This window comes from Papio anubis, chromosome 9 (genome assembly GCF_008728515.1).
Source record: "Papio anubis isolate 15944 chromosome 9, Panubis1.0, whole genome shotgun sequence".
Lineage (NCBI taxonomy): Eukaryota > Metazoa > Chordata > Mammalia > Primates > Cercopithecidae > Papio > Papio anubis.
The window spans coordinates 24,825,398-24,852,985 of NC_044984.1; the positions used below are offsets into that span (position 1 = coordinate 24,825,398).

General features: G+C 40.1%; 1 protein-coding gene across 2 annotated transcripts in view; it reads left to right on the forward strand.

Annotated features, from left to right (window-relative positions):
• The window catches only part of RASSF8 (Ras association domain family member 8), a 124,642-nt gene that overhangs the window by 11,905 nt on the left and 85,149 nt on the right, over positions 1 to 27,588 (forward strand). For both annotated transcript variants that reach the window (XM_017945752.3, XM_017945750.2), the window contains exon 2: positions 25,397 to 25,490. The gene's annotated coding sequence lies outside the window, so the exon portion shown is untranslated. The remainder of the gene's footprint in view (positions 1 to 25,396; positions 25,491 to 27,588) is intronic.

The window sequence follows — 27,588 nt, forward strand, 5'->3', positions numbered from 1 at the left end:
ATTGTCTTTTTTGCCTGCCAGAGCACTTGACAACACTAAAACCAGCCTGGCTGTCCCTTTCTCCTGAAGGAGGATCTCACTCCCTTAGGAGGTGACCGTGCCTTTTTTCTATATCATATGCATACATAGTTCTTATTCCTTTGCTGTAATTTTAGAAGCCCTCTACTTCAAACAACTAAGCTTCTGAGAGGCTCTTCTTAAGCTCATTTCTTCATGAGTTTCAAGTGACTGAGAGGTCTTTAAGCTTGTGGTCCTTGATGCAGTTCAAGGAATGCAAGTTGATTCTTTGAAGCATTATAACTGATTATGTCCTTGCTGCTGGATGTTCTAGGGGTATCTTTTTCTAAAATGGAGCAGCTTTGTCTGCATTAAAAATCTCTGCAAGCACATGGCTTCTTAATGATTTTTGTGGGACTCTGGGGAGCCCCTCAGTAGCCCTTGATCTCCAGGTTCACTCCTTACCTCTTGAATTGTAAGGAACCTTGGTTATGCACAGCCTTTCTGTTGTGGAACAATTTTCTGGCCTCCTGAACTAACATTGGGCCAAGTTCCCACCTTTGGCACCGATCATCCTGTTGCACTTTCAGAATGGAAAAACTTCTGATGATCTCTCTTCTGTGTTCTGGTCAGTCACTAATGCTTGTATTTCATCCTTTGCCCTCCAGGAATCTTCCTAGTTTTCATTTCATATGGGAAAAAAAAAAAAAAAACACAGAAGAAGAAAAATATTTTTTCACCACTCTCAGCTGTTTCCAATGAGCTTTCTTTTTGTTTCTGTTATGGTGTGTGTCTCTTTTTATTAGCACTTTAAAAATGTACTGTGCTTTTGCATTGGCAGATACGATAGCATTAGTAATGTTTGTAAAACACTTCAAAATTTATTGTAAATACAGCAGACACATTCATCCACAGACTAACAAACATGAAGGTAACCACCCAGGAGAAGTTTTCAGAGTTTGGCTCTGGAATTGGTATTTGTTCCCGTCTGAGCACTTGTGATTTTAATCACGAGAGTGAGAAGTCCAGATTGGTTTAGTATTGCTTTCCCTGCTAGACTTTGGGTCTCCTGGAAAGCAGGATCCATATTTAGTTATCCAATGACTGTAAGCTCTTTAATGGCAGGCACTTGTCTGACTCTCACTGATTCTCACTGGATCCGTGGGCCCAGCACAGCTAGTCCGTGAGTGAATTTATATCCTAAATCAGGACCATGCCAAACTGCCAGTAAACACTAGGTGTGAAGACCAAACGAATAATTTGGAATATGACTGACTTAATCATGCATATTACATGGATGACTTAGGTGATACTGAAATCTAGATTAATGGGAATGGAAGTTTTACTTGGCTTCCAAAAACACTTCAACAAATAGTAAGTACCTGACCATATTTGGGAGACTGACATAAGGTTATGAGGAAGAATGAAGTGGTCTGTGATTTGGGGAAGTTTATTATCAACCATTAAGGATACAATAAGTACATAAATATTATATAAGCTATAATATGTAATATAAACATACAAAGCTGAGTAAGAGGAGAGAGTGGCTAAAAAACTAAAATAGTAAGGGCATTTACTCCAGCAGTATTTATAATAATAAACATTAGAAACATCTAATGGTTGATATCAGGGCACTGGTTAAGTAAATTATGGTACAGACTCCAGATGGATTGTTATATAGCCATTAAAATTTTTATGAAGAATTTACAGTACTTTAGGTAAATGCTTTACTTTTTTATAAGGAAAAAATGACAGAATACAAAATTATACATACAAGGTGATAAGAATTTTTGTATTTTTTAAAACAGTAATACCAAAAGGAAAAAACAGCACCAGAATGAAGACATACCAAAATATTAAAATATTAACATTGATTTTTGACTTCAAGTATGTTGTATCTGTGTGTACACGTATATGCACATGCACATACAGTTTATTGAATTTTCATACACTGAACAAATCCATGCATCAAGTGGACAGATCGAGAATAACAGCATTATCAGCATCTCCATAGGCCCTGTGTTCCTCACTTCTATTGGCATCTCATAGTTTTGACTGTTTTTTTTCCTCGTATAAATGAAATCATACAGCATGTGCTCTTTGGTGTCTTGGTTTCTGGCACCCAAAGTTGTGTGATTCATTCATATTGTGTATAACTGTAGATTGTTCATTCTTTTTATTTTTTATGGATGACTTTCTTTATTTCTTTTTTTTTTTTTTGAGACAGGATCTCATTCTGTTGCCCAGGCTGGAGTGCGTTGGTGAGATCATAGCTCACTGCAAACTTGAGCTCTTGGGTTCAAGGGATCCTTCCTCTTCAGTCTCCCCAGAATAAGCAAATATTCTGCAATCATAAAAAGATCGCAGTTTTTTTTTTTTTTTAAAGAAGCAAAGGCTAGTTTATTTGTTAAAATGCTTGGGTAGGTTCATTTGGCCAGTTTGGCTAGACTGTGGGACATATGAAGGGTGAATGTGAAGATAAATTGGGACTATCCTGAAACAGGTGTGGTGCATGCAGTGTGAACTGAGGGTTAGGATAACCAGGTTCTGTTTGTCACTTAGTCGTCATGGGACTGTGGACACATCATTTAATCCCTTTGATCCTCAGTTTGCTCATCATCCGTCTGTCAGCTGGGTGTGATGTATCTTCCTTATAAACTGACCATGAGGCTTAACTTGAGATACTGAATTTGTGAGACAGACTGCCAGACAGTGAGGTCCTTTATTTAAAAATTAGAGAGGGAGCCTGCTATGGTCTGAATGTTTGTGTCTCCTTCAGGTCCATATGTTGACATCCCAACCTCCAAGATGATGGCATTTGGAGGTGGGGCCTTTGGAAGATGATTAGCTCATGGAGGTAGAGCTTTCATGAATGGAATTAGTGCCCTTATAAAAGAGAACTAGCTATTCCCTTCTACCATGTGAGGACACAGCGAGAAGGTGCCATCCATGAACCAAAAAGTGGACCCTTGCCAGACGCCTGATCCACTGGTGCCATAATCATGGGCTTTCCAGTCTCCAGAACTGTGAGAAATACCATTTTCTGTTATTGGTAAGCTACCCAGTTTATAGCATTTTGTTAGAGCAGCCCAAATGGAGTAAGACAACCCGTGTCCGGCTGCCGTAAATTTCTCTGTGAAGTGAGGGATGAGAGAAGGGTGTTATTTGGAAGTGAAAACAGATGGCATTGAGATTGGAGTTTGAGCAAAACAGAGAAGTTTGGGGCAAGTGGTGGCTAAGGTCTTAGCAAGTTCGGTGGTCCGGAGAGAAAGGAGCAGGGCTCAGCAGTGTTGAGGCCCCCACTGAGGTTGGAGCAATGTAAATGGAGTGTAATTTTTTCCCCTAGAAGATTTATTAATTATTGTTTTATTTTGGCCAATATTAAACTAATTTTTCCTGATCATACAAGTGGAGGAGGTGAAAGAAAGAAGAGGGAGAGAGGTGGAAAACCCAGCCAACACGCGAGAAGTGCCATGGCTAATCTGCAAAGAGAATGGAGATTCTGTTTAAAGGAAACCTCTGATTTTAAATGTGAGCAATGCAGAAGTCCACAGTGAATTGGAACATGTTTTTCCAAAGATATTTATCCTATAAGGGACGGCTAGGTTTTTTTTTAGTCCATGAGAGTCTACAAAACAGACAGGGAGTTGTACTAAAATACTTCTCATTTTTAGTCATGGCACTATGCTGGCAGACACAGAGCAATACTCTAAGCCCAAGTTAGTTCTAAAGTAATCCCAACATTTCCTAATGTAGAATCTGAGTAAGTAGAAATCTTAATTTCCCTCAATACAGCTTTAACTATTTTAGATTTTTCAAATTGAACAGGGCTTGATGGGCCAGCTTGCAAACCTATACATTGATGGTAGTATTGTTTCTGTGGGAATATTGCTCAGGTAGGTGAGAACTGTTGGTGCTGCACTCTGCGTTTGCCTCTTCTAGACATATCGACCAGTGAGCACTCAATCCTGAACGCAGTGTGGGTAGGGTAGCTATTGGTAGATAATTGATGTTGGTAGATTGGGTGGTGCCTTTATTCGTCATCGATTCATTCATTCAGTATCTGTTGAATGTTTGCAAGCTGGCTATACAAAAACAATAAGAACCAATCTTATCTTTGAGACACTTTGTTAAAAGAGGGGCCTTTAAACAAATAGTTTGTGAAGTGTGATAATGGATAAAATAGAGATGTGGGTTCCCAGGGTGGGGTTGGGAGTGAGTGCTTCTGGAAAGATCTTCCTAAGTCCACCTGAAGAAATCAGGAAATGTTAAAGAGGAGAGTTCAGTTTGAGCTAAGACTTGAGGATGAAAGGCATTTTTCTGGGAGGACACTCCATACAAACAGGACAACAGGTCCAAAGGCACAGGATATAAGGGAAAATGTGATCTGCCGGAGAACAAATAGTCTTGATATCATTAAAGTTAGATGTGCACAGTGGGCTGGGGGAGTGGCTGGAGCTGAGGTTAGGAATAATTACCCACCCCACCAGGGTAAAGGATATTCATGCTGTACTAGAGTTTGCTTAGCTTTCCGTTGGTAGCAAGCTTGGTTATGAGAAGCAGCTTTTCCTGTCTTTGTCCTGAATTAAGATTTCGACATACTCAGATTTTAGATTAGAGAACGTTGGGATTGCTTTAGAATAACCTAGGTTCAGCATACTGCTCAGTGTCTTCCAGTGGAGTGTATTGAGATTGCCATGTTTATATTCACTCTATAAACATTTATGTAAATTAAGTTAAAGGAACAATACTTGTAGTGGTTGGTGTTACAAAGATAAGAAATGGCCTCTGCCTTTTAAAACCCTTTCAATCTAACAAAGCAAAAGTTGAATTTTAAAAAGACTTATTTTAGAAATAGAGATAAAATACAAAGGAAAGAGGAAGGAGAAACAGAAAGCTATTTAGAAGGTAGTACATACTGATCAAGGACCAAAGCACCAGAAGAAATAATACCTGGGGACAGTGGCACAAAGGTAGATGAGAGGTGATGGGGTGCTCTGGGGAGAGGCCACCACAGCCAGAAAACCATGGTGGTAGCTGGCCCTGGAGCATGGATGTGCAGAATACCTTTGGGAGGCAGCACAGTGTCTAGAGTCACTCAGCATGGGATGAGACTAGACAGAAATGGGCCCATAATGTTACTGGGACCAGGTGTAGAGGGTCTTACATGCTGTACCGAGAAATTTGGGACTTTATTCCAAGCCAGTAGGCTTTTATGAACAGGTCTCTTGGTCTCCTCACCCAGGCTGCCACTGAGGCAGGAGAATAGGGTCTGGAGGCAGGGAACCTAAGGCTGTTTCATGCCAACTTCCTAGAACTAAAATGAAAGGAAAACCCATCACACCGACTTCCTAGAACTCAATTGAAAGGAAAACACATCACACCGACTTCCTAGAACTCAATTGAAAGGAGAACCGGGCCGGGCGCGGTGGCTCAAGCCTGTAATCCCAGCACTTTGGGAGGCCGAGACGGGCGGATCACGAGGTCAGGAGATCGAGACCACCCTGGCTAACACGGTGAAACCCCGTCTCTACTAAAAATACAAAAAACTAGCTGGGCGAGGTGGCGGGTGCCTGTAGTCCCAGCTACTCGGGAGGCTGAGGCAGGAGAATGGCGTAAAAACCCAGGAGGCGGAGCTTGCAGTGAGCTGAGATCCGGCCACTGCACTCCAGCCCGGGCAACACAGCGAGACTCCATCTCAAAAAAAAAGAAAGGAGAACCGTAACCCTCCGCTTAAGTAACAAAAGGACCAGAGGTTACTCCCTTTGACCTTTTCTGTCTGGAGGATGGGAAATTGGCTGTCTGCCACAAATCGTACTGAGTGCAGGTGGAGTCTTCCTTTGCAACTTTGTAACTTCATTCCAGCGTCGGAATGGTTGCTGTCCACACCAGCAGAGTCTTGGTTTGCACAGAACTGTAACTTTGTAGCTTCACCCTAGCCTCTGATTGGTGGCTTTTTCCTTTGAGTGTGACATTTGTAACTTCTCTTCAGCCTCTGGTTGGCTGCTTTCTGCAACCAATCAGACTGATTGTGGGCTACCACTTCAGTTACATGAGGTGAGCATGAAGTGGCCAACGGGAAACTTCTAGTGGGTATTTGGACCCAAGAAGAATCTGTATCTGGGCCATTGAGCCACTGCTTGGGTCTGCTCCCAGAGTGTACTTTCGTTTTCAGTAAATCCCTGCCTTCGTTCTTTTGTGCTTTATCCTTTCTTTGCTTTGCTGGGCGTTTTGTCCAATTCTTTGTTCAAAATGCCAAGAACCTGGACAGCTTGTAGTCACGACCCTCTACCTGTGACACAACTTTCTCCAGCCTCTCTTCCCCCTGGTGCATTAAGAACAAGCCCAATGTGTTACTCCCAAAGCCTAACACCACATGCCTGGGACTCCTGGTTTTTGCACAAAAGTTGTGAATTTAGTCTATAATTTTAAGATGTTTCCCTGGTTCACAGTTTATCCCCTCATTGTTGGTTCTCCTCACCTTACATTTTTACAGAGCACGATTTTAGTCTTTCAGCCACTTTCGTGTCCATTATCTAATTTGGTTCTTAACAGTCATTGGAAATAATCAGGTCTGGCAATTTATAGGTAGGAAAATTAAGCTCAGAAAGCCTAAGCGAATAGCTGCAGATGAGATTAGCAACATTGTCATTATGACCCTGTTTGTTTCAGGCTTCGTTCCATTAAGTCATTACACCACAGCCTTCCACCTGACTGATTCTGACTTATTACCAGTGAATGCATGCCAGCCACGTCCTTACGGCATCACTGAGAAGTTTACATGGATTCATCCTTGTTGGGCTGTGACTTAAGTATTTTGAAATGGCTGAGATTATGGGCTATAACCGTGACCATTACACAGAGGTTAACTAACTGGCTTATATGGTAGTTTGCCTGTGACCATCTTACTCATTTTTCTTCTCTTTAAGGAACAACCCAGCTTCCTACTAAGCCTTTCATTTATAATTATTATTTTGATTTTTTTTTTTCTGGAAATAACCCACATCATTGCAGTTCTTGTTCTTGACCTCATGTATTTAACAGGAAAATTGTTTTCCATTTTTCAGATATTCAGCAAGCTAACAAAGTTAAGTGTAACTAATTTAGTGAATTTAGTTGGCAGTAGGATTTGCCAACTTAAGTATGCAAGTTAAAATATTTGTAAGGCAAAAAAAAAAAAAATTGAGAATCTTGCTTTACCAAGTATACTTTGATTTTGCCAACAGTTACCAAGTTGGCCTTTGAAAAATTATCATTGAGAACAACACGGTTGTGAGGCAGCTACAGTAAGGGCAAAGGTACTAGTTTTTATCATTAAGGACCACTGACACCAAATAGTCTGTGGAATTCCTAGTGACGGGTGGTATTGACACTGAGAGACACTTGGGAAGTCATTGTACCATCTTTCAAAAGAGCAGTCACTGAAGAGTAGAAGTGGAAAGTCATAGTGGTAAAATGGGGCATAGGCCTTGCGACACTCCTCTTCAAATCCTCCGTCTCAGTGGCTCCCTGTTGCTGAGAGGGTCACTCCTTGGCCTGGCCCTTCTACCCACTTGCTTATCTGTGCTGAGCGAATTCTCTTTGATGACTTTTTATTAATGACAGTGGGTTCAGGCCTATCATGGAAACAAACATGAACCTTCTAACACAATTTTTAAAAAAACCATACAGTACATTCTAGCTGAGTATATAGAAGCTTCTGAGATTCTGATGCAGAAAGCCGATCTGGAACACTGGTTAATTCAGGTCAAATCAAGTTATTTTTAAGCTCCTAAATGACTAGGACCGGGCCTAAATATAACACCCTTATATATTCTGGAAGTTAGACTGACCAACTGCGGCTAAGAAGAGCACCTGCAGTGGCAGTCACAAACCTCCACTTTCCCTCCTTCCTGTCTTTATTAATTCTTGATATTATGTTAATTATATGTGTACTACAGAAAACTATGTTAATAATTAGTATTGCTTATCTCATTTCCAGTCCAGAGTGTTTTAGATTTTAGACAGAAGCATGTGCGTGTGCACTTTATAAGCAACAAAGTAGCTTTTGCCAAACTAGGTCCTTAGAGGCAGGAACAGTTTCTTATTAGAACTCTTTGGGACTCAGGGCTTTATTCAGCACGGGAGGCACTCATTAAGTATATGCTAGTAAATAGATTGTATTCAAATGCATACATGTAGGTTAATTTTTTTTTTTTTAACCAGGGGCATGATGGGATCAGATCATTATAGGCTGGTCATTCTGGTGGCATTATTTATGAGGTGCCTGTTTCCCTTCCAGCAGCACTAGAAGCCAAGAGATCAGAAGGTAGCACAGTAATAAAAATGAGAGCATGGAAACCTTAATGAAAGAATCTCACGTTGGTAATAGGGAAGAGAGGATGTTTCTTGCCCACTATTGGATGTCAGAATAGGTAGGATTTAATAGCTAATAGGATACCAGATCTGGAGAGAGAAAGAAGTCACAGTACCTCATGCTAGTTAAGTGTAGCACATTTGAGGGAGTAGAAAAAGAAAAGGTAGTATGTTCACTTCTAGATGGATATTACCTAGAAGGCAGTAAGAAATAAAGATTAGAAGCTCAAAAAGAAGCTTGGGCTGGAAATAGTGATATAGCCCAATCATTCTTCCAGTCTCTTATTCGACATGATCAGTCCTAAGACAGACTGGACACATTGTTGGTATTTGAAGACCAACTAGTAGATAAGCTTGTCCTGCAGCAGGCAGTTTAAAGAGAGAACCAAGCAGTAGGGAGCTCTAGCAGCTGGCCCCAGGCAAGAAGAGAAGCCCAGAGAGAGAAAATGAGATCAGTGCCCTCCCTAGAAACAAAGGGGAAAAGGGCCTCAAGAACAAAGAATTGGCCAGCAGTATCAAAGCTGAGATATAAATCATGTAGATAAGGGCTTGACTTTTGGCAACAAGGAAATCATTGAGGATTTTCTGAAGAACAGTCAGATTAGCACTGAGTTGAGGATTGCGAAGAATTGGAGACTTAAAAAAAAAAAAAAGGTAGGCCGGCGCTGTGGTCGCTTTTCCGTAATCCCAGCACTTTGGGAGGCCGACGGCAGACTGGGCTGGGCGTCAGGAGATCGAGACCATCCATATCGACGGCGAAATCTCGCCTCGAAAACACAAATACTGGCGAGGTGGCGGCGCCAGGTCCAGTTACTGGAGTTGAGGAATCGAGAGCCGTGCGAGCTGAGATCTGGCTTACTGCACTTGTGCCTGGGCGACAGATGCAGACCTGTCTCAAAAAAAAAAAAAAAAAAGGTAATTTATAATCTATATTTGAGTATCTGTGATGCGCTAGGTCCCAAGACTTTACATGTATTGACTCATTCAAGTCTCACAATAACCCCATAAAAGTCTGTGCTTTTTTATTCCCCATTTTACTTCTGTAAAAACTGAGACAGAATAATTTGCCCAAACTCACATAGGTAAGAAGAGGCAGTGCCAGGGATTCGAGGCTGCAAGCCCACCACTATTGGTTTTTTTTTTTTTTTTTTTTTTTTTTTTTGGAGACGGAGTCTCTCTCTGTCGCTTCAGGCTGGAGGCAGTGGGAAAGGGATCTCGCTCACTGCAAGCTCCTCGGCCTTGGTTCACGCCATTCTCCTGCCTCAGCCTCCCGAGTATCTGACTACAGGCGCCTCGCCACCAAGGGCCTGCCTATTTTTGTATTTTTAGTAGAGACGGGTTTCACCAGGGTTCCCCCATCTCCTGACCTTGTGATCTCACGCACCTCGCCTCCCAAGTGCTGTATGAGCCACCGCACCCGGCCCACTATTGGTTTTAACTACCATTCCATGCTTGATGCTTCACTGTAGAGGAGAGAGGTTGAGTACCCATGTTCCTCTTGGTGCCGTGTAAGTGATGGGGAAACAAAGACAATACTCTTGGGCAGTTTTTACAAGTGCAGTAGGGGAGCTGGATCAGCAGTACTGGGAGTGTTTCAGTTGCTGGGGCGGGTGAAGGATGTAGCAGGTAGGGAAGGCAGCTGCCAGCTTTTACTGTTGGAAGAGGAAGGGAGGCATCAGGAAAGGTTTCTCGGACCCTTAAATAGAGGTTCACAGTGACAAAATTCAGAGTAGTAGTTATGAAAATTTAGGCATGAGAAGCTAGCTCCTATCCTTAAGGGTTACTTCTTTCTGCTTTCATCAGGTTTTCTAAGTACCAACCTCCATGGTTAAAAACCAACTTAAGCAAATATACCTTGTCTTTAAAAGTCTCCAGTGGGTTTATCTTAACAAGGTACTTAACCCACAAACGAGAACTTTCTGTTGTTGTTGTTTGGCTAGGTGGGCCATTATACTGTAATACTCATAACTTGATTGTATATTTGCTTTAGAGTTGGGTAATATGACTCTTGCCATAATCTATTCTAAGATAAATGCCATATATACAACAAAATGGTCATTATCTTTAATTTTAAAAAGAGATTAAAGAGTAAATGCAGTAACTGCTATGTTTTCTGCATGGAGTAGGAAAGACCCTTCCTCCATAATCATTTCTGTGCCTTCACCAACCACTGGACTTCCAGAGACTGCGTCTTCCAAACACAGGGTTTGTTTTTTTCAGGGATTGAGATTTTTGGGGATGATTTCCATTCTTTAAAAGCATCAAAACACTATGTTGGCCAACCAAAACACTTATGGAAGCTGGATTTGTGCTTTACAGTTGTATCAGTATCTTCTGGTTAGCTGGTGGGAGTGAGATGGGGGGTAGTACTAAGTTCTGAGTCCTGTGAGAAGAGATTTTGGCCAGCTATGAGCAGGTGAAGCCACAGAAGGGATGTGGATATCAGAAAGGCTGTTGAGAGAGTCTTATTGCAAGAATAATTTAAAAATCGCTCTAATTTTAAAAAATTCATGGAATGAGATATTTCAATTCAGTGAATTGTTTTAGACAAGTTTCTTAAACACTTTTCTCTTAAGAAAAAGTACATCATCCTGTCTCCTTTAACAGTATATTAAACATATTTTGGGGGATTAAGGGGCATTATTAGCATATTATCCTAAAACTATTGATGTCCAGTAGAAAACAGGCAATGAGTGGGTACTTTTTATGGGCAGTAAGTATACTGAGGCAATTGCTTTATTAAAAGACGGAAGTGTATGATCAGGGTGGGATGCGTCCTGGTTTGCTGGGTTGGTCCTGGCTCACTCCTGTTGTTCGGGCATAATAACAGGACCTTTCATCCTGGACGATTGTTGTGTTGAACCCCTTTGACTCCACCAGGGATGGTACCAGATTCCTGAGGCCAAAGAAGAGACCCAGAGCCAGCAAGCGAGATGATGTGGGGTTTTATTGGGGGCCTACATCCAAGGAAGAGAGTCTAGTGGCAGTGGACTGGGTAGGAGAACCAGCCCCAAAAGCATGCAGTTTATATAGCATTTTCGCTTAGTGTCCGCCCGCTCAACAGTCTCCATATGGTAACCTTCCCTCAATCCAAAACTAAGGGCCATGATCCTCTGTCTGGCCTGCATTCCACCAGACCTCAGAGGTTGTGCGGTTGGGGGTTCTGATGTTCCTCATAGACAAAGAACAAATCTCCTGGTTGGCAACTCCAGGATTCCCTAACTTGGAATATTCAGGTGCTTCTGCCATACAGGGTTATTCTCAGGGTATGCTTAAGTTATTGCTGTCAGATGCATTTGCCATGCACTGATAAATTGTATGGTCGCCCTACATGATGTTAATATGATTTTTAGTTGCTGGTCCCTTTCTCATAGAGGTGGAATGAGGCAGGTATGCTGAATGACCTTGCTGTTTCTTGTAAAATTAATCACCGAAGCAAAAGCTAAACCTTAGAATGACTCTCAGCCTTCCCAGAATGATCTTTACTATTGCTTGTCAGGGCTTTAACTTGTCAGCACCATCAAAAACATGATTGATTATTTCTGTATTACAGCTTTCAAAGCCATCCTCCCTGTTAACTTTAACCTATTGTTAGGTCTGTATCAAATTTAATTTGTGGTATGGGAGGGAGGCATAGCAATCCTTATTTCAAGGATATGTTTCTTAATAATCGTCCTTAAATGATACTGAAGTAAAGATAATATAACATGAATTTTTAAAAGGCACGTTTTCAGACAAACATTTTTAGGGTATGAAATTGGTGGTACCGGGTACTACTTTGCAGGTGGATCCTTTTTTTTTTTCTTTAGAAACTTAAAATGATTTATATGCTGAATGATACAGTGTTCCACATCTTTTTCAACTTAGAGTAAAATATAGAAGGCATGTTAAGTTTGTGATTGAAAAAGTTCGAAGTTGTAAATAATATTTTTAAATGAGAGATTGAGAATTCTTTAATAGCTTAAAACAATCCCTGAAATACAGACTAAGTTGAATAGGTCAGAATATGAATTTCTGCATTTAGATTACAAATAGTAGTTATGCAAGTGCAGGAATAAGGAAACAACATAGTTCATATGAAAAAGACATAATGGTTTTAGTTCAACACAAACTCAGTATAATGGCTGTTTAGAATGTCAGTGTACTTTGGTTTCTGATGGCATGTGAGACTAGATACTCTGAATTACTCCTCTAGTAAAAATGAATACAAATAAAAATGCTGGATAAATGATGTAAGATGCATCTCTAAATGGCAAGAAAACATGAAAATAAAAGACCAAACATTGGCCTGAAAGTGAAAGCAAGAAATCAGAGAGATAAGGGGAACACATGGTTGGAGAGCACTTGCTGAGTCCAATTGAGCTTGAATTTTCTTGGTGCCCTTGTTGGCTGGAGACAAGAGACAAAGCCCAGAGCCTGCTTTGGGGAAAAAAGTTTAGTAGACAGTGTCTCCACATACAGCTGGGACCCCTAAAGACGACTTTCATAGTGTATTGTAGAACTAGAAATACAACTTTTCCCTTGACCACCTCCCAGTCCGCAGAAAATCTCAGAAAAACTGCCTAATATTTTATAACCAATAATAATCAGCATTCATGGAAGTTTGCAGTTCTAATTTAGACCTATGGGTAGTCCAAAGAAAAGGCAAATGTATAGTTATAGAGTGGTTCCACTATAGTAGCATAAGGCAGAAGCCAGTGCAGGTCCTTTTTGGAGGAATCTTTCTTCAGGGCAAGCCTTTAAGAGTTTGAGTTTAAAGAAATTTTTAATGACAGTCAAGAATCACAAAACAAAGTAAACAAGGCGTCATCGATAGAACCAGCCAAAATAGTAGATAACAGAATTAGGTGTGTAATAATCTCAGATATTATAGTTGTCAGAAAGAATGTAAAATAACTTTTAAAGAAATGGAAAGGTTAAAAGTGTGAGTAAATTGCAAGTGAATATAAAAATGACAAAAAAGATCTGAAAAAAACTAAATAGTTCTTGGAGAAATTAAACATGTAATTGGAATTTAAAAATCAGCAAATAGGTTTAATGGCAAATTAGACATAGCCAGAGAAAGAATTAAGCAACTGGAAGACAGTTCTGAGCTTTTTGACTGTGACCAATGGAAAGAAATTCACTTACTGGCACATGTGTATGCATATGATGTATGCATGTGTATGATTTAAGCCAAAGTATCTAGAAGCTGATTTTATCAGTTCTCTACTAAAGATAATGTTCTCTGCTATTTTGCTTTTCTTATTTATTCTTTTTCATTAAAAATGTTGGAACCAACCCAGGAAATTTTATAAACTATAGTGGGCCATGACCATAGTTTCAAAGAAAACTGATTTTAATAACATTGAAAATGTGTATACCCTACAACCCAGCACATGTCCAGCATAGTTCAGAGCACTTTCTATGGCACCAAAAAAAGAAAAAAACAAAACAAAAAAACTGGAGGAAAAAACATGGATTGCAGAAAGTATAAGGTGTGGTTTATCTGTACAGTGGATTACTATAGGACAGGGGTGATACTAAAACTAATGAACAACCTGTACAGTGTAGACACCATGCAGTCAATGTGGCTGCTGCCCATAAACAGCAAGCCCCAGCCCATACTCATGTGTGCCAGCCTACTAACAGCCCTTTCTACACCTTTGAAAATGAATGAACTACTAGTTCATGCATCAACAGCAGAAAAACAAGTTCTAAAAGATTTTATGTAGTATGATTCCATTCATACAAACTTCAGAAATTTGGACAAAACTTAAGTAGTATATAGGGATACAAGCATGTGTTTGTTTATTTCTGGAGACAGAGTCTGACCCTGTCACCAAGGCTAGAGTGCAGTCGCATGATCATTGCTCACTGCACTCTCTAACTCTTGGACTCGAGCAATCCTCCTGCTTCATTCAGCCTCCTCAGTAGCTGGGAGTATATGCACCGCCACACCTAGGCATGTTTTTTTGTTTTTGTTTTTGTTTTTTTTGGTTCTTTTGTAGAGATTCGGGTCTTGTTGTGTTGCCCAGGCTGGTCTCAAATCCCTGGGCTCAAGCCATCCTCCTGCTTCAGCCTTCCAAAGTGATGGGCTTACAGGTGTGAGCCACTGTGCCCGGCCTAAACTGTATGTATAATTTTTTTTTTTTTTTTCGAGGCGGAATTCTGCTCTGTCACCCAGGCTGGAGTGCAGTGGCACAATCTCGGCTCACTGCAATCTCTGCCTCCCGGGTTCAAGCGATTCTCTGGCCTCAGCCTGCCGAGTAGCTGGGACTACAGGTGCCCGCCACCACACCCAGCTAATTTTTGTATTTTTAGTAGAGACGGGGTTTCACCATGTTGGCCAGGATGGTCTTGATCTCTTGATCTCATCATATGCCCACCTTGGCCTCCCACAGTGTTGGAATTACAGGCGTGAACGAACCACTGTGCCCTGCCTAAAAGGCAAGGGTACACACAAAATTAAGGAGAATTGTTACCTTTTAGTGGAGGACAAGAGGGTGGATTAAGAAGGGTCACAAAGGGAGCTTCAGAGGTAACTTTTTCTTCTTAAAATTGTGGGTACATGAATGTTTCAATTCTTTGTACCTTACTCATTTTATGAGTACTCTTTTGCCTATTCAACATTTAGTAAACTTAATTTTAAAAGTCAAGGCAGGATTAACACAGGCAGTAAGTCATTTATGCTGATCAGACCATTTTTGGAAAATTGTCTTTAGTTTTGGGTGCCAAATTTTATGGACATTAACAAACTGGAATGTGTCCAGAGGAAAGCATCCAGGGTGGTGATATAAACCACCACCCTGGTCCTGAGCCTTTCATTTTTCAGATGCAGATTCACATGCATTCTCACTGTGGGTGGTTTTGACTTCCCCAGGTCCGTCTGCTAGTGCTTAATGCAAACCTTGTTAACTCCCAGGGTATTGCACTTTTTGCTGCACCTATCAGAAATGAGTTCCAAGAAGTTCCACAAATGTTCTGTAGTGTGATGGTTTGCTAAAGGTTTTTTTTTTTTGTATGTGGGAGGGAGGCATCTAATGCTGTAGCTATAGACCCTATGGCATGTTACTGTATTATAAAATAATAGCTCAGAAACAAGGGATCTTTCATTGCTGGGATCAGACAAATCCTCTGCTGTCCACAGCTCCTGAAGGCATCGGTAGATTCAGGTAGTATCCACCGAAGGGACATACATGAGGATAATTTAGTTTGGTGCCTTTCAGAGACTAAATCCTATGGTTTTCTGTCTATGGCAGTGCAGGGATGCAGTTCCTCTGGCCAGGGCCTTAGCTCTGTGTAAACAAGGAGGGGTAGGCAGATGGCAGCATTTGTCTGGATAATAATTACTTGAAGTAAATGAGTAAATCAGCAATTATCGAGGATCTGCAATGTGCCAACTGTTGTTAGGTGTTTTCTCATAAAAATATTCCACTTCACAGGGAAGGAAGTGGTCTTATCCCCATCTTACAGATGTGGAATTTAGGGAGGGGTCGCCATAATTAATATTTATGGGGGAGAAAAAGGACAGGAGAGCAAGCTTTCAGCAGTGCAGTGCTAGGGCTGTGGAGTCCTGGCTAAAGGCACTATGTGGTGTGGTTAGGAGCACAGATGGCAGCAGACAGGGCTGGATTCGTATGCGGGCTGTCATTTACTAGCAGGGACACCTGGGACATATGTTCTTTAACTACCTGTGCCTCTTATATCATCAGAAAATAAGGAAAACCCCTGTTTCATGCGATTGTTAAGATAATTAAATGAATTAACATACATAAAGTACTTTGAACAGTGGCTTGGCACATAGGGCTATAAAAGTGAAGTGTTTGGTGAAGTTTATTTCTATGCTGGCTTGTAGCAAGTGATTCTCTTGATCTCTGTGACCCTGTAGCGGAGTCTGTCCTCAGTCTTAAAGGGGTAAGATATTTATATCCAGTAGAGTTTCCCAGCATCCCAAGTTGGGTTCAGACCTACCCAGAGGGTAGGCGTGGCCTTGATTTACATTCATTAGTTCTTCTTCCTCCAAGATCCTGCACTTCCCAGGGCTATAGAAACCTGCCAGTAACAGTTTTTAAAAGACACACCAGGTGTACTTATTCCCAAGAACTTGCTCTGCAGATGAGGAAACTGAAGCTCAGGGAGGTTATGACTGTCCCAGGTTCACATAACAGCAGAGCTAAAGTAAGAATGTTTGCTGTTATCTGTGTTACCTCTAGAATGTACAGAGGAAAAGGACAGTTTTCTCTTTGAAGCCTTAATTTCATACAAGGTGGATGACCTCACATATCTTGGTCCACTGGACTATCAAGACTTGTAGGTTCTCTGTACCCTTTTGGGGGCTGTGATGTGCAGGCTGCTCCCAGCTTTCAAGCCCTTCAAGAGCAGCTTACTTCTTCTTAGAGCACCTGTTTTGGCTGCTCCTCTTAACCCAGTTTCCCTCTAAATTGTGTAGGGACTAGACATTCATTGACTCCTTCATGTGTTTCTTGTAGTCTTACCTATTCTTTCCAGTGGCCATTGGCTTCTTATAACCCTGACAAGGTTTGTAGTTACGTACTGACTGCTACCTCTCTCTTCTTTTGCTGCCTCTTCTCTTTGCTTTAATTTCCTTTCTTTATCCTCTCCTCCCCTCTTATGGATTCGTACACAGTGTCACTTGTGTATTTCTACCATTTTTTTGTAACTTGGGGCAGGATTGAACTTTTTTTTTTTTTTTTGCAACGGAGTTTTGCTCATCACCCAGACTGGAGTGCAATGGCACCATCTCAGCTCACCACAACCTCACCTCCCAGATTCAAGTGATCTTCTGTCTCAGCCTCTCAAGTAGCTGGGATTATAGGCATGCACCACCATGCCCAGCTAATTTTGTATTTTTAGTAGAGACAGGATTTCTCCATGCTGATAAGGCTGGTCTTGAACTCCCAACCTGCTGAGGTGATCCGCCCACCTCGGCCTCCCAAAGTGCTGGGATTACAGGCGTGAGCCACCATGCCTGGCCCAGGATTGAACTCTTGACTTTTGGAGCTGTTGCTAGGCAGTGAGTGTTCATGATATGAACTGACCAAAATCCACAGTACATCTTGTGAGCTATACAATCATGCCTCTTAGCTTTCTTTTGGCTAGCCTGGAGCCAAATTGAATGTTTTTTTTGAGACGGAGTCTCGTGCTGTGTCACCCAGGCTGGAGTGCAGTGGCGCGATCTCGGCTCACTGCAAGCTCCGCCTCCCAGGTTCACGCCATTCTCCTGCCTCAGCCTCCGAGTAGCTGGGACTACAGGCGCCCGCCACCACGCCCGGCTAGTTTTTTGTATTTTTAGTAGAGACGGGGTTTCACCATGTTAGCCAGGCTGGTCTCGATCTCCTGACCTCGTGATCCACCCGCCTCGGCCTCCCAAAGTGCTGGGATTACAGGCTTGAGCCACTGCGCCCGGCCAAATTGAATGTTATTAACACAGCATTATAACCAATATATGCTTTCATTAAGAGGAAAGAGTATACCAAAATGGAGCCAAAAACTGGGATGCCGTAATTCTGCACTAAGGCAGGAAATGATAAGGTTTCAGAAAGAGGTAAAGTATAATCTGCACAAGTGCCTGGTTTAAGTCATGTTTAAACCTAAAGATAATTTTTTCTTCAACTTCAAGTGGCTTTATTGTTTATGCTTTTCTTTGAGCTGAAATAAGGACAATATTCAGAATTAACATACATTATGCAACAGGTCAATTTAGGAAATTAAATAGTTGTTTAAAACATACTTGAACATTCCAACATATTGTATTCATTTTCTATCCAACAGTAGAATGTTATTCACTTTCTATATTTTTTTGCCTTTTAAATTCTATGCAAAAGTTTCTACCAGCTCTTGTTTTAAAAAGAGAATGAAGGTTATTGTTGCTTGAAATTAATTTTTGTTTTTTTATTATTTATTTATTTATTATTTTTTGAGATGGAATCTCACTCTGTCGCCCAGGCTGGAGTGCAGTGGCGCAATCTCGGCTCACTGCAACCTCCGCCTCCCGGGTTCAAGCAACTCTCCTACCTCAGCCTCCCAAGTAGCTGAGGCTACAGGCATGCGCCACCATGCCCGGCTAATTTTTCTTTTTGTATTTTTAGTAGAGACGAGGTTTCACCATGCTGACTAGGCTGGTGTCGAACTCCTGACCTCATGATCCACCTGCCTCGGCCTCCCAAAGTGCTGTGATTACAGGCGTGAACCACCATGCCCGGTCGAAATTAATGTTATTTTTTAAAAAATGAATTCCTTCCTAGCAGTTGAGCTTACTTTTTTTAGTAGGCTCTTTTTAAGATAACTTTTTTTGAGACCATAAAGGGAACAAAATGGGAAAAAGTATAAAACATCAGTGCAGACAGCCTTCAACTCAAAACTGTCAGATCTTTAAAAGCAATCTTGAAACTTTTCTTGTTGTCTGGTAGCAGCATTATTGAACAGATGGCTAATTCACACAATAAGCTGGATAATCAAATCCGATGAGCTAAGATGGGGTTAACTAAAGCAATCTGTAGTATTTAGAAAAAATTCCAGGGTGATTGGGGAATGGTGACTGCAATCATTATTTGGGATTCATTTCTGTTAGTACAAAAATACAACTTAAAGTCACAATTTGTTTTAATAAAAATGTTTTTCTTTTATTTAGAAAAGAGCCCTCCCCCCATCACTAAACAATCATTTCTTGTAGGGGAGAGGAAGAGAGATTTGTATCAGCCACCTGCACGGCCAGTCCGGGAAATAGTATGTCAAATTCCTGCTTTATCAGGACCCTCCTGGCCTTCCTCTGGTCCTCATTTATTGAGTTTGCCAGATCCTGTGCTAGGTGGTGGGACCATAAGGAAGAAATGGGATGAGATTCCATGGTACAGTAGGGAAATGGGTCTAAACAAGTAACACAAAACAGTGTGGAAACCTCCCAAGAATTCCTGTAGTATGTTTAGAGAAACTGTATCTCCTGGAGGATGGTTCACAGCATCTGTTTAATTACCTTTGTAATTATCTTCACTTAAGTTAAAAACTAGTTAGCTTTTTTGAATTTTTCTTGACTTTAGAAAGCATCTCTGAGGGATATGCCTATCTTGCTGGAATTCTTCTGCAAACTCACTGTGCGTCCAACAGAGCCTCGTACTTACCAAGTGATAGTAAAGACAGATTTATGATGTCTCCTTTGCAGAATGATTCTACTTGTCTATTCTTCAGGTTTCTTTCCCTCCCAACATTTCTGTCTGTCGGAATATTTTCTCCTAAAACTAAGGCCCAACCATACGTTTTCTTACAATCACTGGTCACACCCACAGCCATATTGTTCTTTTCTCAGGGCTTCCTTGGTGTAAACCTTTAATATGTCCTGATTTCACATTTTCTGATGTGTGTTTTATAGTGAAACACAGTTTCTACTACTAATGTGGTTTATATTTGTCTTTTAATCTATAGGCATTTAACATTCTTTCTTTCCCCCCACCCCTCTCTTTCTGATTCAAATTGGAATAATAGAAGACACCTAAATAATATGATGAATACTTACCAAAACTCCGAAGTTGGTTTTCTGAAAAAAGCTCTGTTATGTGAGATATTGAAGTGTTATCCAGGAGAAGAATACTTTATTCAAATAGTCATCTTATAGCTTGTCTACTAAAGTTGATGAAATTCGTTTTCCAAACTGGTTTAGACAAAAATGATTACTTAGCTATTTAAAACACAATTGATCATATCTCTTTCTTGTCTTATCTCTTCTCGTCTGCCACTCTTCTGATTTCTTGCATAACATTTAATAACAAATCATAAGACTAACAAGGATGCATTTCAATTCCTTATGGTTTATGGATCAGTTTATTAGGTCAAGGGTGGGGTGGGGCATGGGGGTGGGAGGAAGTACGGTAGAGAGTACAAACATTTGCTAAGAGCAGCACGGGATAGGTGAATTTACCCAGTGTAGGAGTCTGGCAGAAGTTTTAAAATGAAGTACATCTGAGTTCAAATCAGGGCTCCGCCTTTACTAGCCACCTGAACCTGGGAAGGTACTAAATCTGAAATCTTAGTTTCTTCATGTGCAAAATGGAGACTAGGATTGCCCTTCACAAGGTTGTGAACAGTGTCTGAACTGGGCATAGAGTGGTGCCTGGCACTTACTTGTTGAGTGCCTATTATTACTTTTTAATGCCAGGAACTGCATCCTGATCAAGTCACCTAATCTTAACCTCAACTTTGTATAACCTGTATAATGGGAATATTGACATATTAATGTGAAAAAGCTAAAAAAATTATAGCCATATATAAGCATAAAAGGCTTATTTCATGAAGGCTTCCTGGATATCCTCCAGCCATTAGTGATTTCTCTTGTATGAACTCTGCTGTAGCTTTTTTCCAAGTCTCTTTGGTGTTTATCAAACATTTATTTGATACTATTGTTACTATACATTAGTTACATTTCACAAATATTGTAGTTAGTGGAATGAAACCCTTATCTTCATCTTTGTAATCCCTGTGGTATTTTAAATATGATAAGAGCTTGGTAAAGGTTTATTATATAAATAATTAAGTTTGGTATTGCCATTGCTGTCTGCTTTGCAAGCTAATATAGCTTAATAGTATCATAATGGATTTATTTCCACAGAATATCTACCTTATTGTTTCTGTGATCATCTTATTAACCTTTCACAGGGACTGTGTAAAACCTAAGATACATTCCTTACTAACATTGTGTCTTGCTGTTAGCAGAACTGAATTATATGTGGAGATGTGTGTCTATGTATTTTGATGACAAGGCAAAAAAACCACCTTAAATGTTCCCACTCTTTTATTGGACAACAAAAATTTAGGAGTAGTTTAGAATTCCATAATATGTATAGTTTATTTTGTGGATGCACAGGGATATCACCTATGAAAATGTGCTACCATAGTTTATTTGTAGTTGAATATTTAGAATTTCAAATGGGTTTTCTCTTTTCAATAAAAAGAAATGTGCTTTTTTTAAAAAAATAAAAAATCCACACACAGAAGAACATTTTGGGGATCTTGGAATCACAGAGTAGAGAGTAGCTGGTTTCCTCCAAAACTTCTAGACTTTTTATCTGACCTATAATACTTAAATAACCGGAGCAATAAACTCTTCTCATTTTTACAGTAGTAGAAATGTCAGTATTGTCTATTGATTATCTCTCCTGGTGGGCCTAGTTTGAAGGAAGAGAACACACCCAACAATTAATCAGCAGTCATTAAAAAACATCTACAAGGAATTGAAGAGTTTGCATTCTTCTGTTGTTTAAAAAAAAAAAAAAAAACAAAGCCTCTTGGAAACTGGAATTTATTTTGCTCTTGAGTTATTCTTGAGCATTCTATTTTGCTTGTGTTTAGTGTTTAGGAATTGCAATAACCTGATATTGTGTTAACATCAATAACTTCTATTTGCATTACTATAAACTATTTAATTTAATTACGTATTACTGCATAACAAGTTGCCCCATGCCTAGAGACCTAACTTCTTCTTTTTTTTTTTTTTTAAACTCTCGCCTCGTTTCTTTGGATCAGAGATCCAGGAATGGCTTGGGTGAATGGTTTTGATTCTGGATCTTTAATAAGATTGCAACCCAGGTGTCAGTCCATTTTGTATGTAGCCTACATGAAGGTTTGACTGGGGCTGGAAAATCCACTTCGAAGGTGGTTCACTCACATGCCTCGCAAATTTGCGCAGGTTGTTGGTGGGAGGGCTCAGTTCCTCGCCATATGGATGTCTCCACAGGGCTGCTTGAATGTCTGGCTTATATCAGGACAAGTGATCGAAGAGAGCAAGATGGAAGCTACCATGTCTTTATGACATCATTCCACAATATCCTATGGGCTGTCCAGGTTACCTCTGTTCATTGTAGGAGAAGAATACACAAGGGTGTGAAAATCATTGGGGGCCATTATGGAAGCTAGCTGCCATAATAAAAGAATGCTTAATCCTTAGCACATTTTTATAAGTGTCCAGTTAATGTTTGAATCACCTTAAGTTTTACCAAAAATAATATAATTATTGGTGGGGCTCCCCCAATTTTTATCCTCTTCTTTTCCCCACAATTACATGTTGGCGTTCATTGATTTATGGTCATTTCAAGTATAATAGATACCTGCTTTTCAGACATGTGGTAATAGGAGTATTGTATCTAGGTAAAAGGAATCGTTTAGGTAAGCAGAACTTTCACTGAGGATAAGCTCAGAACCACTGTACAATCTGCTGCCATTCTGTAAAACCCTCTGAATTCATCAAGCCTTCAGTAGATATTTATCGAGCCCCACTTACGTGCTAGGCATCAAGAATGCAGGTGTCAGTGCAAAGTGTCTCTGCCCTCAAGAAGAGGCAAACATTTCAAATAGTTATTGAAGATCATGGGCTCTGAAGTCAATTTGCTTGAGTTCAGTTCTTGCCTCTCCTGTTTAGCTGTGTGACCCTGGACTGGTTATTTAACCTTTCAATTCTTTTCTAATTATTCCCTTATTACAGATTACCTGCCTCAGGGTTGTTGTGAGGATTTGATGAACAGTACCAGTGAGTACTAAGTGTCAGCCACTTGAGAATACCTGGAGTGACTAGTTTTGATAAGGGAGTGATGAGGTCATATTTGAGTGGAGTCTTGGAGAGTGAGTTGGAGTTTGGCCAGCATAAAAATTTGGTCAGGCCTGCACCTGGGATGCCAACTTAAAGGACAGGCAGGGAAACTGAAGTGGGGTGAGGCCGTGTATGCCACGTGGTGGCTTCAGGGGAGACATTGGAGATGGGCCTGGACAGCCGCGGGAAGGGATGCGAAGGGGCTCGTGGAAAAAACGCAGTGCATGCAGTTTCCTGAGACCATCTTCACTTAAGCTCTTGTTTCTCACTGCCTTCCTAGTACTCCCACACCTGCCAGAGCTCATGTTTGCATTTGTGGTTAGGAACATTTTGTCACTGCAGTTACCTGACAAACAAAAGAAGATTGAACTTTTTTGTGGAGACTTTCAAAAGCAGTAGGATGATAGGATTGGATCTTCACCAGTGACCTTGTGAAGAGTGAACAATGGGCTGAGTAGTTAGGAGGTTGTAGGAATCGACAGGAGGTGGGGAGGGAATGCAGGTTCACAAGAGCCCAAGCCCTGACTTTTGTCAAGCTTGGCATTTCCCAGAGGCATCCTGAGCACATTACATTCCCAGGGTACCACAGAACTGCTCCTGCTCCCTGCACCGCTCATCTCATCTCAAAGTGAATTTTGCAATTATAAAAATCTAAGAAGGAGAGATTTTAATCTCTGCATATATATTAGTGTCAGTGTGAATTACATATGAGAGAATAAGCACCATAATCTTTTTGGCCTTTAAATCTCTGGCTCTAGTGACAACCTTATTTTATGGACAAAGATGATAACAATTATATGTCAGTTTTTGAAACTCATTCTCAGCTATCCACTTCCCACTCTCAAAAGTTTTTCTTGAAAACACAACTAAAAAGAGAGATGAGGCTTTGCTGAAGAAAAGTTGGTTAGGAAGAGATTTTGATTTAGGTGAATAAGAATACTTTTGACAACCAGGCTAGACTCCAGACAGCTCCCAGGCCCAAGGATGGGAATTAGGGTGGTTGTTAGTCCATTTAGTCTCTTCTCACTTGGTTTTGAATTTGCCACCCAGTCCTCTTTCCCAGCAGGATTGACCCTTCATTGCTTTTTGGATGACACCCTCCACAGACAGGCTCTTTTGCCAAATCCTGTCACCCTCAGATGTGTATATTTCTTTTAGCTTCTTTAGGAGGTAGGTAGGTAGGTCTACTTGAAGCCAGAAGACTCTAACCCAACATCTGGTATAAGAAGATGTAGTAGAAATTCTGTGATATCTATCTAGCTTAAACCTATATATTTTTATTAGGAAAAAAAATTAATGTGACTGCTACCTTCTTTTTAAGATTTGGAAGCGGGCACTAATGCACCTTTGTGTTACAACTCTAGCACTATGTAAAAAATAATCAGGAAGCCATTGGCATTTTTATAACAACTATTAAGTTATATGAAGTGTGAGTGTAGTAACCAGCTTTGGAGACAAAGTCTTCATTCAGGGATATAGCAGCTGTGCAGGGAGAGCCCAGCTATGAAAGGGGAAACTTTCGACTAACTTCCCCTTTCCTCAATGGTGTTTGAAATGTGTATATTTTCTTACATTTGCATCAGATTTGAGGTCTGCCAGCTCTTTCTCCTTGTGCTCTAATTTGATATTTCATACTATTTCATGACTAAGAAATTTAAGGATTTTAACATTTGGGGGTGGCATTTTCTATTCATAATAAAAGTAGTTTCATGTCTGGATAGATTTTAAAAAAAATGGTTGATGGAAGCTGGTCTTGTTGCTAAAGTAAATCTTTCTATAAATAAATGCAGAAACATCTGTGAAGGGCATAGTCTGAATGTGGCAGACATATGAATTGCATCAATTCCCATCTTGTGGCCAAGATTTCTTCCTTGGGCTTTCTTTATAGCTAATGTTGTGGCAAAGTTTCACATTCTCACAGCATTAGGCAATAAAATGGTCAAAAGAAACGGTGCCAAGTTACCCTCCTTCTTAGGTTAGTCAGTAGTAGGAATTTGTACTCACCAAGGAGAAGTGCAGTGTATTTTTTGTTTTTATTTTTTAGGACCTGAGAGGTCTCCTTCAACTTCAGTTTTAGCCCTGGCCTTAGGCAATTTTTCCAAATGTAAAACTGCTTTCAAGAAATTAGTGTGGTATCACAGGGAGCTGGGGTCGGTAGAAAAAGAAGACACAAAGTCTCTCCTAGAACTCCATGGGCCAATCAAATGACCTTTTATAGAAACAACTGAAATTCCTTTTTCAAAAGCACAAAAATGCTAATTGAAACCAAACCAAACAAACCCACCCCACAAGAACTACAATTCAAATGGCTAAGGGGGAAGAGTGGGGTCAGGGGAGGAAAATTCTTGGGAAATTTATTTGAAGCCATGTACTTGTATTTTGCTCTTTGGTGATTGTATGTTAAAATGGAATGATTTAGTATTTTTAAGATAAAAATTAGCCAGGACTAATTTTTACACACCTTTGCAGGTGCCTGTGTAGATCCTCCTAGAATACCTGTGTGGTGCTGTCCTTCCTCAAGACTACCTCATTCTCACTGGCTGGGAGACTCCTGCGTGCTGAGGTGAGTGGTGCTGAGGTATACTCCTTACATGCATTACATCCTAGAAGAGTAGCACTTTCAATGGCTTTTTAAAAAAATCTTTCAAAGTTTTGGGAGACTTTCATAGGTCATGTTCATTAGTAAACTCTTAAGAATCATCATTTGTAAGCCCTTTATTTAGAGAAGGACTAAGTATAGTTGGTGATGGTATCTGTTGCCACTGCAGTATAATTCCTAGGTCCAAATTTGGGTCGACACTAAAAGTATCATAAAACATGCCGTAGGTTTCACGTTTGGAGTCTGAAGCAAAATATTTCAAAGCTGTGTGTCACCACTCTTGGGCTTTCTGAGCACTGTTCTATTAATGCTATAAATTGGCAACCTCTTTTAAAGTAGAGAAGTATTTCTCATAGTGAAAGGCTAGAAAATCTTGATGGCTAACTAGTTTTTCAGACTTTTCTCTATGATAATCTTGGTTAAGTCTGGAAAATCCTATAGCTTGTGTTTCCATTTCTTTAATAGTGTCTATTATTGGCTTCATTAAGTCAAGGGGGGCATAAAAATCTCCTTGGGTGAGGATATTCAACTAAATTACGTCTCAGTTTTAGTATGTTTGCTGTATGTCATCTCTTGTCCCTTGAGCATTTAAATTACTTATTGGTCCCAGGAGGGAAAATAATTTGACCTTGTTTGTAATGGGTAAATCACTTATGAATAAATTGTTCACACTTTACAGGTGAATAAACTCTGTGAGGGCACCAGCCAGCGTGCTGTCTCATAAATTTCTTAATCTCTCATTTGCAAAAGTTATGTGCATGCATTTTTAACTAAATGCTGGATCTCGACGGTCTCACATAAACTGATTTCCCCCGAAATAAAAAACTAACTTCACAGCTTTCTAATAATTGCTAGATTATATGGAGAGACTGGACTCCTAAAACCGCAAATCCATATCCTCACCAGTTCAGTTTCCCTTTTGTAGACCCTGGTATGTTGCTTACAGCATTAGCAAAAACCATGACTAGAAGGCCACAAATGTTGAGAGTCAAAAGATAGCCTGGTTCTAATGAGGCAATTTTGTTCTATCCACGTGAGAGTCAAAAAGGCCTATTCAGACCTTATGTTTAAGGCCCTGCCATTTGTAATATGGCCTAAAAAGGAAAAGCATAAGAAAAAAGAAATGTACTATGTAGTACAATTGACTAAAGTTCTCTCTGATAGTCACTTAAATTTTAGTTTTGGCTACCATTACTGATGAAGCTGTGCAATAAAGCTTTCTTTTATACATTAATTATTTTTTATTAAGGAGAATCTATGTGTAAGTTATACCAACAGGAACTGTGGTTGAGGCTTAATGTTTGGGGATTTTGTGTATTTGGGTTTGAACATTTTAGTTGTTTTGTTCCTCTGGATCACTAGTAGTTATCCACTAATACAGGTGGGGATTGTATGAGTTGCTTGGAGTTTGCTGCTGAAGAATTTTCATTTTTTGCGGGTTCTTCTCAAACACTCAATATTCTCTAGGTCAGCAGCCTTTGATTTTGATCCTTGACTTACAGAACAAAGAGACTCCTTTAGCTTACTACTTTGTTTCCCTTTTTTGAATGAAGTGTTATTTTAAAATGTTTTAGATAAATGAAGGGTCTGCCTAGCATTGAGGTATATTTATATCTGAAACTTAGGAAACTTGTTTGCCTGTGGTGGCTACTGAACCCACTTTACAGGAGAGGGACTTCCCTAAACCTTTCTGAATGAAACATCCAATTCTAGTCATGTTAACTTTGATGGGCAGCAAAACCAGCTTTGAAGTCTCAGAATTGCTACACTGTAAAACTGTCTTAATTTTTTTTCATGGAGCTAGTTAAAATTGTTAATTTTTTGCAATCAGAGTATCTTTCTACTGACTCACATTTTTTTCCATAATGATGCAGCTTCTCTTGAGCCATTTTTCTTTTAGAGCATGTGATATTAGAGAATAATTTACAGTTTATCACAAGTTTGTTATGCTGTGTGAAAAGAAACTTTAAAGCTCATATTTTGTGTAAAAAGAGATTGGATAAAACAATAACTTTTACAGATTATTTGTTGGCTTCTCTTTCTGTTCTAGATAGGACTGTAA